The 19,680-nt window shown below is 37.7% G+C and overlaps 1 protein-coding gene across 1 annotated transcript in view; it reads right to left on the reverse strand.

The window, feature by feature from the left end:
* LOC128858526 (uncharacterized) overlaps nt 1-9,348 on the reverse strand; it is an 86,208-nt gene extending 76,860 nt beyond the window's left edge. Inside the window, exon 1 of the mRNA XM_054094891.1 lies at nt 8,911-9,348. The gene's annotated coding sequence lies outside the window, so the exon portion shown is untranslated. The remainder of the gene's footprint in view (nt 1-8,910) is intronic.
* Nucleotides 9,349-19,680: the final 10,332 nt, after the last annotated feature.

Genomic DNA, 19,680 nt, shown 5'->3' on the forward strand with positions numbered 1-19,680 from the left:
CCTTGGATTTCTATTGCCCATAAAAAAACAAATATTTTCATTTATAATTTTGCAAAGCTTAGACGATGACAACACTCGTTGAGACGGGTCTTGTTGTGTTTGGAAGAAAGTTTATTGACAAAATATCGAGTTCAATGAATAAAGACCCATAAAAAACCTGGTGGAGACAGAAAGTTAAAATATGTTCTGTTTAAAATGGACGCATACAGCATTTGTTAGGTGATGGTCGAGCTTCTTTTTCGAATTGCTGTGTGTGACTCGACTTTATCCTACAAAATGATAGTCCAACAATTTTATACCCTATTTAAAAAGCATCCAGGATCAATTAATGGTAGTCTCCCACAAACACACTCAGCATTAACGATGAATTGGAAAAAAGCGGAGCACACTTTACTTAACTCGGCCAATATCGAGCACCTTAGATTTCACCCATTTTTAGCTATTTAGTAGACATTACTAGGGTCCACCCTGAGTAACTCCAAGTGGTCTACGGCCTTGACGGCTTTCAAACATAAACGTTGACGACCCTTGCAATTTTTACTTCGGATCTCTAAGCTGGTGGTTGCAGTAGTCTGTCACCAGAGTATATTTGGGTCAAATTCAGCAGAAATTGCTAGTTACTTAATAACTACACTTTGCGGGTCTTTGCTACGCCTGCTAATAAAGCAGGCTTAGATATTAGCTCCTTTAGCAATCATTTAACCTAACCTACCCTATTGAGTCGCGTGTAAAGTATAAATAAACGACAACGAAGAATCTGTTTCTCTCGCAGTTGTCAGCTGTTTGAATTGTTTATGACCACTTCAAAGCGAATAACAGTAAAGAACTTTCCCCACATGCGTTAACAACTATCCACGGAATAATGATCGGTACTATTTATGTGTGATGGATTTATATATGTACATACATACATACATCTAAGTGATGCAAACTCCACTTGAAATCTTTTCAAGACAAACATTAGAAGTAAAATGGTAGGATTTATCTCTCATTTGCTAAATGTCTATAATGTAAAATCAAACAAATTAAACATAAACTGGCAAAGAAAACAAATAGCAAATACAAATGATGGCAAAATTTGTAATTTAAAAGTAGCTACTAAATAACTAAATAAAGTCCATAATTATTGCAGCAAAGCAAAAATTCCACACACGGCCGAAATGTGTTTTGGTTTAAATAAATATTGCATAATTATGATAAACATACATAGACATACATATATGTGTATGTATTTATATACAATAAAAGCAGGTTTAATAAAAAGAGTCTGGAAATACTTCGAAGGTTTTCCTTTTTAATGCCATTACTTGTATGATAGTTAGTTAGTATATTATATATATTTTTTTTTCATTTTTGAGCTGCATGTCACCTTCAAATGTCAACACGTTTTTATTGTTTACTAATTTAATTTTTTTTTAACATAGCAAAGGTGCGGAAAATCTTTTCAACTGAATACCTCTTGTTTGTATCAAAAATGTTACTTTACTTAGCGGGCGCAGAGTTTCCATAGTCATTATTGTCAATGAGTGTATAAATACTATATAACAATCTCACATTTAAAGCCCAATTAGTGGTTTCATAAATATAAAATTCCAAAATTTGTAAAGCCATCATTACATAATGTAAGGCTGGAAGTAGGAGATAGTGTTAAATATTTTGGTGTAATTATCGACAAGAAATTTCAATTGGAACATGAATGTAGAGGTCAGCGTAAGGAAAACTACTGTAGCAGTAATTTCATGCAAAAGACCATAGGCCGCAAGAGGGTCCGAAAAACACTCACCGTGAAAGGACGACGACTCGCGGCAAGACTACTATTAAAAACAGGTTTTAGACAGTTTAACGTATGTTTGTTCAACGTCTCTTGGTGAGGTTGCCACTAATTCCGTCTTTGCTTGCAAAATCCGGGCATCTCTTAACAAGACGGTGGAATATTTCCGCATCCACATGACATGGTTGCCAGGGCATAGTGGCATGACAAGGAATTGTAAGCAGACAAATCAGGGAGAGGGTTCTCTATGTTAGTTGCTTTGATCACAGATCACTGTGTTGAACATACATTATTGCGACTATTGCAGGAGCTGTAAGAATGAAGAGAGAGAAGGGTATGTCACTATCCTGCGTGGCACGCCACTTGGTTTAGGATCAAACTGCCACTTCTACAGGGTGGGCCAAATAAGACCTACTAATGTTAAACACAAATAACTTTTGCAATAATCATTTATTTTGGTTAATTGTTTTTATACATTGAATATATTTTATGAAAATTATGTATGAAATATTACATCAGACAAATGTCCACCATTTTTCTCGATACAAAGATTGGCTCTTTTTAACGCGTGTTTGTCTAGCAGTATGCGCAGTTGCTCCATCTTGTTGAAACCACAAATTAGGATACTGCTCCGCCACTGGCCGCAAAAAGTTTTCAATCAATGTTCTGTAAGAAGCTCCTGAAATCGATTCCGGCGTTTGATCCTCATTTTCGAAGAAATGTGGACCGATAACTCTAATGGCCATAACACCGCACCAAACAGTACATTTAGATGGGTGCAACTGATGTTGGTGTGTTGCCCTTGGATTTTCAGAGCCCCACAATCCACAGTTTTGTTTTTTGACTTAACCATTTAAATGGAAATGCGCTTCATCCGACATACGCCGATATTTACGCTGCGTTAAAACAATTGATCGTTGACAAGAATAGAAAAACCCGATAATTTTCACGCGTTGTGTTGTACTGTAGGGTTCCATAATAAATTTCCAACAATTCAATTATAACCTACGAAAAATAAATATGTAGATATGTCAAAAAATAAAAAAGTTATTCGTGCTTAACGTTAGTAGGTCTTATTTGGCCCACCCTGTACCTACAAATCACTTTCAAAGCTTCCTTTTTTTTAATATCCGATCGCTAGTGCAACGAACTATAGTAAATAATCGTAAGTATGTTTTATGCTTTATACATTCACGTCGATAGTTTCAGAAACAGCAACAATTTTATTTGTCGTCTGCTTTTCACTTTGGTGGTTGTGACCGAAGATTTTATCAAATATTTTCTTATTTTTAATTTTTGCGAGCGCCGTAGGACTACACTATCAAACAATTTTTGTTGAAGCATAGTTCCACCATTATTAACCATATACTATACGATGGTAAGGTGCATGCATCAGGTTTTATGCAAAATATGGTCGGATGAAAGCATGCCTGCCGATTGGAATTTAAGTGTGCTCTGCCCAATCCATAAGTAGGGTGATCTTGCAATCTGTGCCAATTACCGCGGTCTTCTAAATATCACCTATGAGGTTCTAGCGTATTGTGTGAAAGGCTGAAGCCCACCTTCAACGAACTGATTAGACCTTATCAGTGTGGCTTTAAAGCTGGAAAGTCTGCCATCGACCAAATATTTACAATACGTCAAGTCTTTGAAAAGACCCATGAAAGGAGAATCAACACACACCATCTTTTCGTTGACTTCAAAGCTGCCTTCGACAGTACGAAAAGGAGTTATCTGTATGCCGCGATATCTGAATTTGGTATCCCCATAAATTTAAACTAAAACGGCTTTGCAAGATGACGTTGCTCAACACCAGCAGCGCCGTCAGAATTGGGAAGGACCTGCCTTCTCCAAACTGGATAAAGGGACAAAGCGAATGGCTCTGGTTGTGAACGAGGGCAAAACGAAGTACCTCCTGTCATCAAAAAACAGACGGCATATTCGCATATCGGCACCCACGTCACTGTTGACCGTTATGATTAAAGGTTTTAAAAGACTTCGTTTATTTAGGAACCACCATTAACACCGATAACAATGCCAGCCTTGAAATCCAACATAGAATCTCTCTTACCAATAAGTGCTACTTTGGACTAAGTGGGCAACTGAGCAGCAAAGTCCTCTCTCGACGAACAAAACTAACAGTATACAAGGCTCTCATCATGTCCGTCCTAACGCATGGCGCAGAAGCGTGGACGATGACAACAACCGATGAAGCGACACTTGGAGTGTTTGAGAGGAAGATTTTGCGCAAGATTTTTGGACCTTTGCTCGTTGGCAACGGCGAATATCGCAGGCGATGGAACGATGTATGAGCTGTATGAGCTTTACGACGACATAGCGCAGCGAATAAAGATCCAGCGGCTCAAACTACCAAGTACAGCACTCAGACACAATTAATTCCATTGTACTGCACTCGGGTTACCTTTTTAATTTTCTTTAAATTTACTCAACCTTCGAAGAAATCCGAGATGCCAAGGAGCCAAGGTGGTCGCTTCTTAACACATCAGTAACAAAGACTTCAAGCCTGATTCGAGCGAAGGCCGGACAGATGCACAAAAAGTGGTCCGCCGTCTCATCTTCCTCTGCACTTGCTGGGCAGAGTGCACTGTCTGAGATGCCCACCTTTTCCATGTGCTTTGCTCATAAAAAGTGGCCCGTCATCAGTCCAACCAGCTACCTACAGTTTCTTCTGCTTAGTTACAGAAGGAAATGCGACAGTCGATCGGAAATGACAGGTAACATCAGTTTTGTCCATCTGCAGCCTCTCTCAGCCTGCCAAGCTCTCTTGTGGGTTAGAGTAACCCCTTTGTTAACCGTGGCTTTGATGACTGCAGAAGTGAGTGGAAGAAAGGGGTCCAGGTCAAGGAAGTTGGCCTCAGAGCCAATTCTAGCTAAGGAGTTAGAGATATCGTTACCCGCGATACCCACGTGTCCCGGCACCCATGCTATCATCAACTACCCTTGAAGTGGTTGAAGAGCTGTCTAAGGCCATGAACGCAGCTTTGCAGTCGTTACAGACACATAGAGATCTGCCTCTCCATCTATTTTCCACAACAAAGTTCATCGCTTCTTGAACAGCATACACCTCCGCTTGAAACACAGATGTGTGCATTCCAAAAGCGAAGTGCAGTTTTGTTCCGCTTGATTCCACGTAGACACCAGAGTCGGAACGTGCTCGGTCGTGGAGCCATTGGTGAAAAGGCGAGAACAGTGTTGACCGGTCTCATTTTCTGAGTTTAACCACAGTTGAGACTCTGGCAGCACCACACTGTACCTCTTGACAAGTAGGACTCCGGATGCCATGCTGTCAAGATGTATGGCGAGGATCGTCGGATCGAAGTCCATGCCTGCTCTCGCATGAAAACATCAAGTGATGGTAGACTAACCAGAACATCCAATGTTGGGCCTGAAGTAGTCGGAAAAGCTCCAATGCAACAGATGGCCACAGTGCGTTGTTGTCTCGATAAGGCCAGCAGGCTGTCAGTGCTTTGGATGTCTTTGCTTCAACGTGTGATTTCCAAAGGAGTTTACTATCGAGGATTACTCCAAGATATTTGATTTCTTTGAATAGCTGGAATGTGCCTCCTTTTAGCTTAGGCAGAACGAGCCCATCAAGCATCCTCCTTCTGGTGAAGAATACAATACCAGCCTTGGTAGGGTTTGCCGATAGCCCATTCGCACGGCACCAAGTGACAATCATATCCAGAGTTTTCTCCACTTTCCTACAGATGTTCATAAGCAAAGGGCCTGTTACCAAACAGACTACCTCGTCCGCATATACTTGTGCGTAGATTCGCGCATCGTATAAAGTGAAGCAATGGAGACAGCACACCGCCTTGGGTGCAGCCTCTATTAACTCCCCCTCCTTCGAGGGGGGACAAGAGGTGAGACAAGAGGTGATTCATTTAACACTTACCAATAGGTCAATTTTAAATCAAATCAACCGATGGCGAGTTTTGGAAGAGGACTCTCTTTCTGATCATCATCTTATCGAATTCCGACTGGGAATTGATGCAATATCAATACCTTTCGGTACGAATCCTCGAAATGTGGAATGAGACAGGTATGGTGAGCTTATAACAGAGCCATTTCCAAACGTGAAAAAACTCAAATCAATAGAAATGATTGAAGGTGCTACTGAGAAATTAGAAGGTACTTTAATCAATTGCTTTGAGGAACTGTGCCCACTCAAGCAAAGTAGACAGGAGAAAGCGGTTCCTTGGTGGAACCCTGAACTGTCGAAGCTTCGTGTACATTCCAGAAAACTTCTAAATAACACCATAAAACCCCCAGCAGAAGAGGACTGGACCAATCATCGACTTACACAGAGAAAATATAAGAAAAAAATATGAAAAGCCAAACTTCAATCCTATAGAAATTTCTGCAGTAACGTCGAAGAAATAAGGGAAATAATGAGACTTTGTAAGGTCCTTCATCTAGACCGCTCAGTAAGGCTGGGTTCCATTCGAAAACCTGATGGTTCGTAGACCATTTCCAAATCGGAAACGTTTAATGCTCTACTCGAAACCCATTTTCCGGGTAGTAGAACACTCTCTGAAGTAGAGAGTGGTATGAACAGTAACGGTAGCGATGGTGGAATGAGCCAAGGTGTGACTGGTGCATGAGCCAAAGTCTTTTCCTTAATCCGAACAAAACCACCATAGTCGTGTTTACGAGAAAGGGAGATCGGATGGACTTAGTCTTGCAACACTGAAAGGTGTGACACTTGGTCTTTCCCATGAAGTTAAATATCTAGGTGTAATCTTGGGTAAGAAGCTAACTTGGTAGACACACGTTTCACTGAAGGTGAATCGCGAATTAAGGATTTTTCAGCAATGCCGCACAGCCTTTGGTAAACTCTGGGGTCTGAAACCGGCTGTGGTCCGATGGATATACACAGCACTTATCAGAACAATCATTACTTACGCCTCTGTGGTCTGGTGGGGACGGAAGATGGTTAAGTCCACACTCCGGGAACTATACGGGCTGGATCTTAAGATACAACCGGAAGCAATAAAAGAAGGAAACAGATTGAAGTTTTCAGTAACAGTCAGGCTGCACTGAAGGCCCTGGAGAACGCGAAACAAACCTCAAAGATATTTCAAGAATGTAAGAAGAAGCTTAATTCTGTCGCAAGATAGAAGAGGCTTGCACTTATATGGATTCCAAATTGCCGATGAATTGGCCAACCGTGGATCAGTGATTCTCCCACAAGGGCCAGAGCCAACAATCGGAGTCAGTTTCGCAGAATCATGAATTGGATCAGCAATTATGTATGCAATTTACATAAAGAGCGATGGTCCGGTCTAGAACGGTGCAGAACTGCAAAGTGTTTCATGACAAGTCCGAACAGCAAACTGTGAAACTTTCTACTAAAACTTAGAAGGAAAGACGTTCGATTTATGGTCGGTATTATTACATGACACAACCCATGGGGTAAGCATATGACCACCATTGGAATCATTGAGGCCCCAGTGTGCCTGTCTAGCACTGAGCACTTTCTCTGTGAGTATCCTGCCTTTGCTAGAGCAAGGCTACGAGTTTTGGGTTCCGATGTCGTGAGAATGACTAATATTCGTTCTCTAAAACTAGAGGATATTTACAGATTTGCCAAACAAACTGGAAAACTCTCACAGGACTAACCTTTATCTCTCTCTCTAATCTTTCCTATCTCTTTCTCTGATACTTTTCTCCTACCCTCCTTGACTATCTACCCTCTTTTAAGAGCTCTAAAAACAAAGGACTTTTTAGCCTGAGTGTTTATGAGCCACCAAATCTCTTGGTGATCCTTGGCTCGACCTATTCAAATTTTAATTTCAACCCCGAATGACACCAGCAGATCTTCCTCTGCTCGCACCGTGACGATTCCTTGGGCCAGCTTCGAACGAATCCAAATCATTAGCACCCGGTCTACGCCGTGTCCACTAGCAGAGGCAATACATATAAGTAAATTAAATATTCTTAACTTTTTTCCAAATCTGTATTTATTACTCATTAGACTTAAAGTAATCGGAGAAAGTCTTGTAACTCTAACATTTCTAATCATCTGTTCTGAAATACCCTTACAATTACCCTGCATACTTAATTTTATAAAAAATGTCTATGCTGTCGAGTGTATATTTTGCAATAGCACATTAAACAACAATCGTATGCCCAATTTCTACTCACCTTATAATTGGCGATGTAAGCCACCAGCTGCTGCATCTAGTGCTCATACACTACCTTGAACATGCTCACAATCTTATATATGTAATACATGCACATGCTTTCCCTGCAGGAAAATCCACTGCGACATTTTAGCAAATGTAGCATCAGAACAAGTTTACGTTCCTTCTTGTCCATATAAAACACCATAACCAAATTTTATACGACGACGTCATAGGAGGTATTATTGCCTCCCGTTTTCGATAGTTTAGAAACAGTTTCAAATACATAACTGCAACACAGCTCGCGATTTCCACTATCACAGTAGTCACGGGATTAGAGCTTTGGTTTACTATTCAGAGGTTCCTAGACTCGGTTTTTATTTACTTATATAAACATTCTTAATTTTTCCAAACTGATTTTACTTTAATACACAAATTTAGATATTCATATAAATAGTTTTATAAATGTAATACAACTTTTGAAGTCAAAAAATACAATATTTTTCAAGCCCACTTGAACCAACCACTTCTTGCATCAAAAACTGCGCCCGATGACGAGAAGGCCGTTTGTTTTCGTAGACTTTTCTCCTTTGAAACTGTCGCACTCTCTAAACACATGCCGCTGCTCGAGTATACATAGTAATGGAGTGATTTTATTACCACTTCAAAATTTACCTGCAGGGCTTACACAACTTGCTTGCAAAAAACAAACCATGTAAAATACAACATGTATGGAACAAAACGTGAACATTGTCTCCAGCTTTTTATTTTATTTTTATTTTTTCACCCACATAATTTTACTTCATCAAAATAAATATTCTCTCAGTATCTCCTACTACACGAATTTTGATAAATTTTTGTTTTGATAAATATTTTTTCCTAACTTCTTCTATTCACTTCGAAATTTACTAGCAATCGCAATGAATTTAAAAATTAAAACAAAATAAATATGTGAAAATTTTGCAACACATTTTTATCGCTACCCTTTTTCACCTTTACATTCGTTGTTGAATTTCCGTTGGCTCACCGCTTGCCACTCCGGTTAAACACTCGCGCTTTAGACAACACGTAAAGAAACTCCTGTATATAACATGCAAACCTGAGCATGAAACGTTGAAGTAGACGAACCGAACGCTTTAAATTTGGTTTAGCAACTGTATGTTAGAAGCACATATTATCCAAGAAAAAGTGTTTAGCTTTAGTTGCAGTTTACTGAGACTGCTTTACTGCTCTTTCAAACTCTTATACTGTTCCAACTGCACTTTGCCTCTCTATTTCACTCTTGGCCATCTTTCTGTTATTTGTTTTGTTGTTTGCGGCTTTAGAAGAAATGAAGTTCGTCGCTGAAATCTTCCATATGTTTGAAGTGGTATTAGTGCCTACGTTCCGATTAATGTTGTCCATTCGGTACAAACTTTACATTCGATTTTAAACTAACTTCTCGATCAGCTCTAATAGCGGTCGCCTCCTTGTGCATTTCTGATATGAAAAAAGCTTTTAATAAAAAACAAACCATTAACAGCCATCATTCGAAGGTGACATAAAACTGTTGGCGTGCTCAAATACCCAATTTGTACATAGGTATAACTCAGCAGAGTGTTAGAATCTAGAAAGTGGAAGGTTTTGTAATTCGTATTGAAGAAAACTTGTACATATCGAAATACATGGTATCTTGTTTAACTAGCACAGACTTCACAAGATAAAATAAGCTCCAAAAATATTAACTAAACGTAAATATAATAAATTTTATTTTCTTTACCCTAAACACCCCATCCTGGAATTAAGTATAGTAAAGTATTAGATTAGATTAGATTTGTGGTAGGGTTGGACAAGTCCAAGCACTCATTCAGTAGACCATTGTCCTACACCCGGATAGATATCAGTAGAAAGAATTGATATAGGGAAGATAAAAGGTGGATGATAAAAACGGATAAATTAGTTTGAGGTCACTCTTCCACAAATCTCTTCGATTCATTGATGAGTTTTAAGAGATCCGGAAGAGGAAGAGTATGGACAAAGTGTATCGCAACCCAATATCCTAAGTCTGATTCTGGGAAATGCAGGACAGCTACAGAGAAAATGCTCTGCAGTGTCGTCATTCTCAAGACAGGATAGGCATATCGGCATATCTACGACGCCCATGGTAGCCATATGCTGCATTGTGATTACACCCACCAGTATTCCCAGGTCCTTCCTGCTGAGTTTTAGGAGAAAGGTCGCTGTTTTCCTGTTTGGTTCTTTCACAAAGCACTTGGGTACTCTGCACGAGTTCAACTCAGACCAACAACCTCTGTGGGTAGATCTCATGAAGTCGTCAATCCATAGTTAAATCGATGCGGAATTGACACCTAGAAAGGGTTCAGGTCCTAGTGGCATACTTGCAGAGCCTTCATTTGCCTATTTATCAGCTAACTCATTTATCAGCTTGACTGTCACTGCAAATTCCAATAGGGTTGCCCCGCCACTTTTTCTCAATTAGCCAGTACGCCACATTCAAGATGGCATAGACTTCCGTAAGGAATATCGTGACCATCTGTCCTGTGGCATAGGAGTACTTAGTGTCTTCGTCTAAGTACCATCCAGATCCGCTTCCATCACTGGTTTTGGATCCGTCGGTGTAGAAAGAGTGCTGATATCCCGTTAATAGGTTCTCTGCACTTAACCATTGATCTCTATCTGAGATCAAAACGTCATACTTCCTACCGAAGCTAACGACAGGCACCCGATTGTCCACCGGCATCGAGTTCTCAGAGGGGCCCGGACTCGAGAGTAATTCAAATTATATGAATTAGACATAATTGGAAAGGGCCCGCATGTGCAACTTTCCCCCGGGGCCCGGATATGCTCTCTACGGCCTTGCTTGTCAAAGACTCTCTTACACTGCCAGAAGACTCTTAGTGTTCGAGAGACCTTCTGCTCGACATGCTTCTTCCAGGTAAGTTTACTATCTAGGATTACTCCTAAATATTTAACCTCAGAAGACAGTTGCGGTGCTACCTCTTTCAATGTGGGTAGTAACAGACCTTCCATATTGCGTTTCCTAGTGAAAAGCACTAAGGTACTTTTTGTAGGATTCACCGAAAGACCATGCAATTCGCACCAATACTCAACTTTATTTAGAGCTACCTGCATTTTATTGCATATAACTTCAAGTGATCATCCTGAGATTAATACGCACACATCGTCTGCGTAGGCTTGGATGTGATCAATTTCCTGCAGATCATTAAGAAGAGAGTCCACCACGAAGCACCAAAGTAGAGGAGAGAGTACACCGCCTTCTGGGCAACCCTTCTTAACCTCAACCCTGACTCCTTCATCGCTTTCTCTATCCATGGTAAGCAGTCTTTTGGGTAGCATAGAGTGGATCCATCTGACAATGATTTCTTTTACTTCATGACTTCTGACTACTTTCTTATTTGCAGCCCTTTTTCGATTATGCTACCGCTCTTGTGCAGAGCCGATTCGCAAGATTTCCCACTTTGATAAGCATGTTATCTGACATTGAGAGGGTTTTGACTTAGAACCCTCGTCCTAATGTGCTTCTCCACCATACGTTCCGGACTCTTAAACATAAACGATGTCAGGCTTATAGGTCTGAAACTTTTTGGTAAACCGTAGCTGTCCTTGCCTGGCTTTGGGGCAAATACAACTTTCCCCAAACGCCACAATTTTGGAGCATAAGCGTGCGCAAGACGTGCCGTAAAGATTCTTTTCAAAGCCTTTATTAGTTGTTATTCGCCTCGCTTGAGCATGATTGGGTAAATACCATCGGGTCCTGGAGACTTAAAGTTTTCGAATGACGAGAAGGTGAACCATATCGTTTCCTCGTTAACTATGCTGGATGCAATAAACCAATCACGTCTGCTGGTAATTATATTGACAGGATCAGATTGATCGATAGAGCTTTGACCAACAACATTCCTGGAGCCAGGGAAATGTGTTGAAAAGAGCACACTTCTGATTTTGAGTCCATATAAGTACCATCTGGTTTAAGCAGTGAGTCCAGCCTAGCCGTCCGATCTCTTTGGAGGGCTTTGAATAACCTCGCTGAACTCTTCCGTTCCTCCAGTACACTGCAGAAGGTTCAATAAGAGTCCAATTTAGATGATCTAATTTTCTTTTTATATTCCTTCCTCAGCTTTCGGTAGGCAGTCCAATCTTCTTCCAACTGAGTTTTAAAAGCTCTGTTAAGAAGTTTCCTGGAAGTTTTCCGGAGTTTCGAGAGTTCGGCATTCCTCCAAGGGATTGTCTTACGCTCTCTTCTACGTATTGGGCACACCTTGTTACAACACTCGATCAAAGTTCGCCCCAATGAGTTTGTGGCTTCTTCAATCGCAGTTATTGTCCGAAGTTTGGGAACATCACGGATTCCCTCTTTAGTGAGATCCTCATATCGTATCCAATCCGCTTTTCGAGGATTCCGGTCTGCTGGGGTCGAGGTTGTCTCGGCCGCAAGCCTGAACTCTATATAACTATGGTCCGACAGGGAATCTTTATCGAGTACTTTCCAACCAGTGATATGATCTGATATTTTACCGTTAAATAATGTCCTATCAATCACTTCTTGCCTTCTGCCGAGACGACCATTGTCTCTACTTCTTTCCCCTCTAATCGATACTTTATTTTGACTGCAACTAAGCCTTGACAGCAGAATTGTCTAACAAAGTGCAACCAACCGCTTTCGGCATAATAATACACGTACGCGGACGGACCTCTCCCTCTTTATAAAGGATAACCCCCCACTTTATACGAGTATCTCCCAAGCCCTGTATTTGTCCTTTAGACACCCACGGTTCTTGAATTAATATTAGTATATTAAAGCCCTTAAATTGTTTCGTTGCTAAAAAATTTATTATCGGCATTAATTCAAACATCAAGGAACTAATGCTTGATTATACAAAAAAGACAAACAGAGATTTTGTCATTTGCCACGATATAAACTTTTGCCATAATGTTACTTTTTGGAATGTATGGGTGCGGAAAGTTTATTTTTTTGTGGCTGACGGTGCTACATACCTCTGCCTTTAAACCTTTTGTTTCTGCACATGATTTTACTGACTAGGTGTGAAACATTTTGGCATTCCAAGTAAACATCTATCTTGTTTTTAATTTATGAAACGATAATGTTCTTAAAAATGTACTTTTTAGTGTCAATTTTAAGTAAGGTGTGTCTACTGGATATTACAGGGAGCTCTTAGATGAAATGATATGGCCAATAGGAATCAAAATCCGTTTATTTTCGCACAAAGTTTATCCTTTGTGAAGTCTAACTCCGAAATAAAATTAATTTCTTTAATTCCTTTAAATTAAATGTTTATTATCAAAAAATTTAAGACATGCGTAGTAAAACCAAAGACGTATTTTTAGCCACGTCACGCTGTCATTATGTCTTACGTCTTTGTTGAGTCCTGGTTTAATAGGAATTTTTTGATCCAAATTTATTCGAAACCTATCGCAAAGATCAGGGTTCAAATAAGACGGGCTTGTGCAGTAAGAGCGTTGTTTTGCTAGCTGTAAAACGCACCCAGTTTTCCTCGTTAATATTTTGGTTTATTGCGTCGATATGCAGCATTCTCATGTGACTTTAAATCGTTTTTCGTTGATGGGGTACTAGTTGTTATTGTTGATTAACACATCGTGCATGCTTCGCAAAATATAGTTTCAGTAGTTTCCCGGCGATCCCCTTTCATGCTGAAACAATCCAATGGATTGAGTGGGCTACTCTTCCTACCATCTGTAACATGGCCTAGATAGAATTGCAGCACAGCCCGCACAACTTCTCTTTTGATATCGGGCCGCGTTGATCCACGCAATTTCTTCAACGCTGCGTTGAAGTAGGTGACTGCTTGGACTAAACTGAACGGTCCCTTTAGGGTCTAGGAAGCGTCACGTGCTGGGAGTCGTAGTTTTCTACATTGTCTTATAAAGATTCAGTAAAAATATTTGGTAAAAATATTTTAAATTACACTGTGCGACAATTTTGGGGTCATCAAAATCAAACCACACCGGACCTTTTTTTCTGAAAATATACCTATTCAATAGCAAAACCCTCGCTGGGTTTTTAAAAGTTAGCTCGATTTTTTTTTTTATAGCGTTTTGAAGTTTTCTATTTTCATGAGATTTTGGAGTTTTACCTGTACGCTAAATTTGACTTATAAATCGACCTTTGTTTGATTTAATCGATTTATTTTGTCATAGCTTGATGCAGAAATTTCGTACATGTACAAATAAACTTATTTTGAGAAGAACCTATATCTCAATACGCAATTTTGAATACCAAAATTTCGAAAAATTGTATGTTTTTACCATTTCTCACTATTTCTTCTAGCAAAAATGTTGCAAAATGTACTAAAAAAGTCATTTATAAGATAAAAACATAAAACTAAACTTTAAGTTTGTTATTTTCTAAAAAAAATAAATTTTTAACAAGATTTTTCTTCATAAAAATAATTTTTTTATACTCTGCTTTAAATTTTTTTTAAATATCTAAAAACTCTGTAGGTAAAAATATTAAATAGATTAAGTAAAAAGAATATAGACTTGAATTCTTATAATTTTTTTTTTTTTTTAATAAAATAAAGAATTTTTACGTACTAAAACCTTAGAGACGAGCTCTTTTCGACAATGATTGAATTTCAACATCATCATTATCAGAGTAATCAGATTCATCAGTAAAGAATTCCATGCCTGTCTCTTCTTCTTCTACCTCATATTCTTTTTCCTCCTGGTTACTCCATTTTCCTTCATTTTCTTCCTGGTCGTATTGAAAAATATGTTTACTCCACCAACATATTTCGGCTAGTATGGCACCTGGAGCTCGTTTTCCTCGGTATCTTGACTCAAATGGCATCGCAGTTTGATGGTAGCGCTCTCCTTGCTCATCTGATTCTGTCGACAATTGTTGACTAAAATAGTCCAAATGTTGGTGAAGAAAGTGAATTTTTAGCGACATATGGACCCCAATTTTGGAAAAAGCATCTAGCATTCGTCGCACAGATTCTTTGTAATTTGGAGAACGATGTTTGCCTAAAAGTCCAACTATTATTTCTTTTTACGATTCCCACGCAACGATTTCATTGTTTATTAGGACCCTGTTAAAGTCTTCAGGCTTTACCAATTTGCGAATGTCAGGACCATTTAAAACGCCTGAAAGAAATTTAAAAAAATATGAAAAAATATATATACAAATAAATAATATATATGTGTGCATCTGGAAATAAATGTATCTCAGAATCTCACCATTTTTCAATTTTGCATCACTGATCTTCGGAAAAATGTCACGTAGGCAGGAAAACCCCTCATCCCTTTTAGCAACAACCATCAGGAAATTTTTCACAATTCCTAGCTTGATGTGAAGTGATGGCAAAATTATTTTTTTAGATGATACAAGTTCCTTGTGAATTCTATTGGCGTCTTTCTTTTCACTTTCATCTCTCATTTTCCAATCGTTTTTTTGGTATTGATCCCCTTTGTAACGACTATCCCAATCACACAAAAAACACATGTGTTTAATGTAGCCAACTTGAAGACCGGTAAGCATAGCAAGCACCTTCAAGTCACAACATACACGCCAATTGTAAAATGCGATCCATTTTTTCAAATGTTTCTTTGGTATCGGTTCCGTACGCAATTGGTACCGACGGCTTTGAGTTGGTTTTGTCAAGTAAAACAGCTTTTAAACTAAATTTCGAACTGTCAATAAATAGCCTCCAGTCGTCTGGACTGTATTTAATTCCCATTTCACTCATCAACTTTACAATATTGGTATCGGTTCCGTACGCAATTGGTACCGACGGCTTTGAGTTGGTTTTGTCAAGTAAAACAGCTTTTAAACTAAATTTCGAACTGTCAATAAATAGCCTCCAGTCGTCTGGACTGTATTTAATTCCCATTTCACTCATCAACTTTACAATATTGTGACAATTAGCAAACGTATTTTCCTCATTAACCGTAAAACAATGATTGAATTGTTCTTTCCTATTTCGATACGCCGTAACTTTCGTACCTCTTTCTAACAAGTTATTTGATTTTAACATTGATGCTAATATTTCTGATTTCCGCTGTGTTAGTTCCAATTTAGCAACAATTTCATCTAATTTACTTTGCGTAATTAGAATCGGCTGGTCTGACGTTGATGGTTCGGGAACATACTCGGAAAGTATATCAAATAATGATGGCTGTGTCATAACAGAAAAAGATTCACTTAAAGCATCAAAATTGGGACATTTTGGCACTGGAATATTTTCATTATGATCAAGCGGTAATTGTACACACCGGACTGAAACGTATTTTTTGTTTTTCGCTTTCTTTTTGTTCAATCCGATCACAGTATTTGCACAACTATAACAATTTTTTGGATCATGTTCTTCTGGATTGTGCCATAGCATTGGCATTCCAAAAGGCATTCTGCTTTGTTTTTTGTGCAACCAATTAACTAAACCAACATAACAAGCTCTACACACTATGTTTGGCGCCCAAGGTACATTCAAAATAACTTCACGATCAAAATAATGTCTGTATGCCACAGTAAAATCATCACTGATTGATCCATGCTTTTCACTCGCTGGTGTGAAACGTCCACAACAATAGCAGAAAACGTTAATATTTGCAGGACAATTGTACATTTTTTATTTTCTTAATTCATAAAAAATTCACGTAAATGAAATTAATAAATTCAAATCTGTTAACAAAAACCGTATTGTTCACAAAAAAATATTTCACATCAAATTAATTTAACCCTCGCGTGTATTTTTATAGAAATAAGTGGTATTTTTAAAAGTGTAACTTATAAGTATATTTTTTATTTTCGGTTTTTTATTATTTTTACTGATAGTATAAAATATTTAAAAGAATTTAACTATGGAAAATATTTAGCGCGTCAAATGTGTTTTAGGAGTTGTTATGCACGAACCTGATCTCGCAAGACTGCTGCTATTTCTAAATTTCTAAAACAAACATTTCCTGATAAGACAGACTACAACCTTCTTAATACTTTTTATTTTGGAATGTGTGCTAGCCACTTTTCTATGTACTTAACAGGCTAAAAGTCTTGTGAGACCAATCTTGCTTATCACTACTCACGATCACATTTTGTTACATCCAATATTCATTGGAAAACCGTATCTGGAAAAAATACTAGCAAAAATAGAAAAATCTGAAAATGTGTATAACGGGTGGTTACGTATAAAATTATTTTCATAATTACAGTAAAAAATGGTAAAAACATACAATTTTTCGAAATTTTGGTATTCAAAATTGCGTATTGAGATATAGGTTCCTCTCAAAATAAGTTTATTTGTACATGTACGAAATTTCTGCATCAAGCTATGACAAAATAAATCGATTAAATCAAACAAAGGTCGATTTATAAGTCAAATTTAGCGTACAGGTAAAACTCCAAAATCTCATGAAAATAGAAAACTTCAAAACGCTATAAAAAAAAAAATCGAGCTAACTTTTAAAAACCCAGCGAGGGTTTTGCTACTGAATAGGTATATTTTCAGAAAAAAAAGGTCCGGTGCGGTTTGATTTTTGATGTCGCAGTGTGTTAGTTTTGATTAATTAAAAGTTTAATCCGCAAGGTTTATTAAACGTTCTATTATTTTATTTATTTTTGCGGACGGAAATCTAATTTTCCTTAACTATGTGCTTTTTTCGTTATAGAATTTACTCTATTTAATTAATATTTAATTTTCAATTTGAAAAAGTAAAAAAGGGTTAAGTCAAATAAGCATACAAATAAAAAAAAAATATATGTATATAATATGTGTGTGTGTTTGTTTACTTTTAATCCCAGAAATCACAATATTACCAAGCCATTTACTGAATTTTCACAAACAGGCAATTTCTCCTACCATTGTTTTTTTTTGTATTATAAAGGGAGCTAACGTCAGAGTAAAGTAATTGTGTTTTAATGGAGCCACCTTCAGGACTCAATTCGCCTTGTTGAGAACAGAGAAACCAAGGCGAATTTATTACAGGTGACAGCAAACACATATAAGTAAAACCCTACATGTATTTGTTGTTGCGTTTGGTGCAAGCATCATGTCAAAATCAGCAAGCAAATGTAAACATACGAATGTAGACATACCAATACATACAAACAAAGCATATCATTTTGACATAAGCCATACCTACGGCGAAAAATTCAGCTGGGTGAATGCTGTCACCTTATTAAATCCACCTTGAGAGAAACTTCGCGAACTGACTGGCAACCATGGCGAATTGAGTACTGAAGGTGGCGTTTTCCCAAATCAGTTACTTTTATTTTTCGCGATTTTGACAAGTCAGGTCCCTTACCAATACAAAACAGATGAACAAAACGAACTAAAGAAGGAGAAATTTATGTTTGTGAAAATTAAGTGAATAGCTTGGTAATATTGTGATTTGTGGAGTGTAAACTAAGTGTCGAGTGTTAAATTAAGAAAGCATCAATTAATATAATGCCTCCAAATGCAGGTTTCTTGCGTTTTTATGCGAAAGACGCCATAGCAAAAAAGTGTGTATATGCGTATAATTTCTTGTGTTTAGTTATTTCTATTGCTTTCACCTACTCTTCCTCTTCACAAGCAGCCATGTACTATACCATCCTTGCTGAATACCATTTTCTTGCCATGGTGCCTTCCGCCTGAAAACGCAAAAAGCAGCATTTAAACTTTTATATTAATTTGTACTTTTACAATTTAACTCATGGCACTTTGTTTTTATTATTTAGTACTGGAAAAGAAAAGCTAAGTAAATTGATGATTTAATTTACATTAAAACAAAATAATAGAGAAATTATTGTTTCTTGTAATGTAATTTATTTAGAATTTTTGGTTTTTTTCTGGATGACTGAACCAAATTACCGTTTTATTCGATGATAAATCGAAGAGGTTTATTTGGCTGCAATGATCTGATATTAAGAGTGGCAATCATAGCCTCATACCTATTGTTATTGAAAGTATATCTATTAAGTACTGTATTAAATTAATTAATAATGGAGTGAACACATCATTACATGACTAAAAGCAAGTATATGTCTCTTAATCTAATCTCATAATAAATTAGAACTCAATTTCCTAAATCTGATTCTATTAAAGTATCTTCTACTCAAACCTTAGTTTTCGACCCAACTTTATCATTAAATTGAAATATCATGTCTTTTGAAACTCTATTTTATTAACTTTACACAAAGAATTTAAAACTATTAGTAGACATTTAAACTAATTCGTTTTGATTATAATATGTGTATATATAAAAAACGCTTGTACCCTTTTTGGGTGTTTGGCCGAGCTCCTCCTTCTATTTGTGGCGGGCGTCTTGATGTTGTTTCACAAATTTTATTATGAGACTCGAATATTTCCAATCACACTTTCAACAAATAATAACAAAGCAAGATGTCAAAATAGATACTGTTTAATTTTTTCTACAAATTATTCGCAAAGAGGCAACATGACTTCAAGTTGGGAAGCCGATTTGTCAAGACGAAAGGAAAACTGTTTCCTTGCCTATCCTTCTATAATTTAATCATGTAGCCAACTGATGAAATTTGTTGCTGTCATTCAAAACTTTTGGTTAGCACCAAGGTGGATTTAATAAGGTGACAGCATTCACCCAGCTGAATTTTCCACCGTAGGTATGGCTTACGTCAAAATGATATGCTTTGTTTGTATGTATTGGTATGTTTACATTCGTATGTTTACATTTGCTTGCTGATTTTGACGTGAGGGTTGGACCAAACGCAACAACAAATACATGTAGGGTTTTACTTATATGTGTTTG

The sequence above is a fragment of the Anastrepha ludens genome, chromosome 3 (genome assembly GCF_028408465.1).
Source record: "Anastrepha ludens isolate Willacy chromosome 3, idAnaLude1.1, whole genome shotgun sequence".
Lineage (NCBI taxonomy): Eukaryota > Metazoa > Arthropoda > Insecta > Diptera > Tephritidae > Anastrepha > Anastrepha ludens.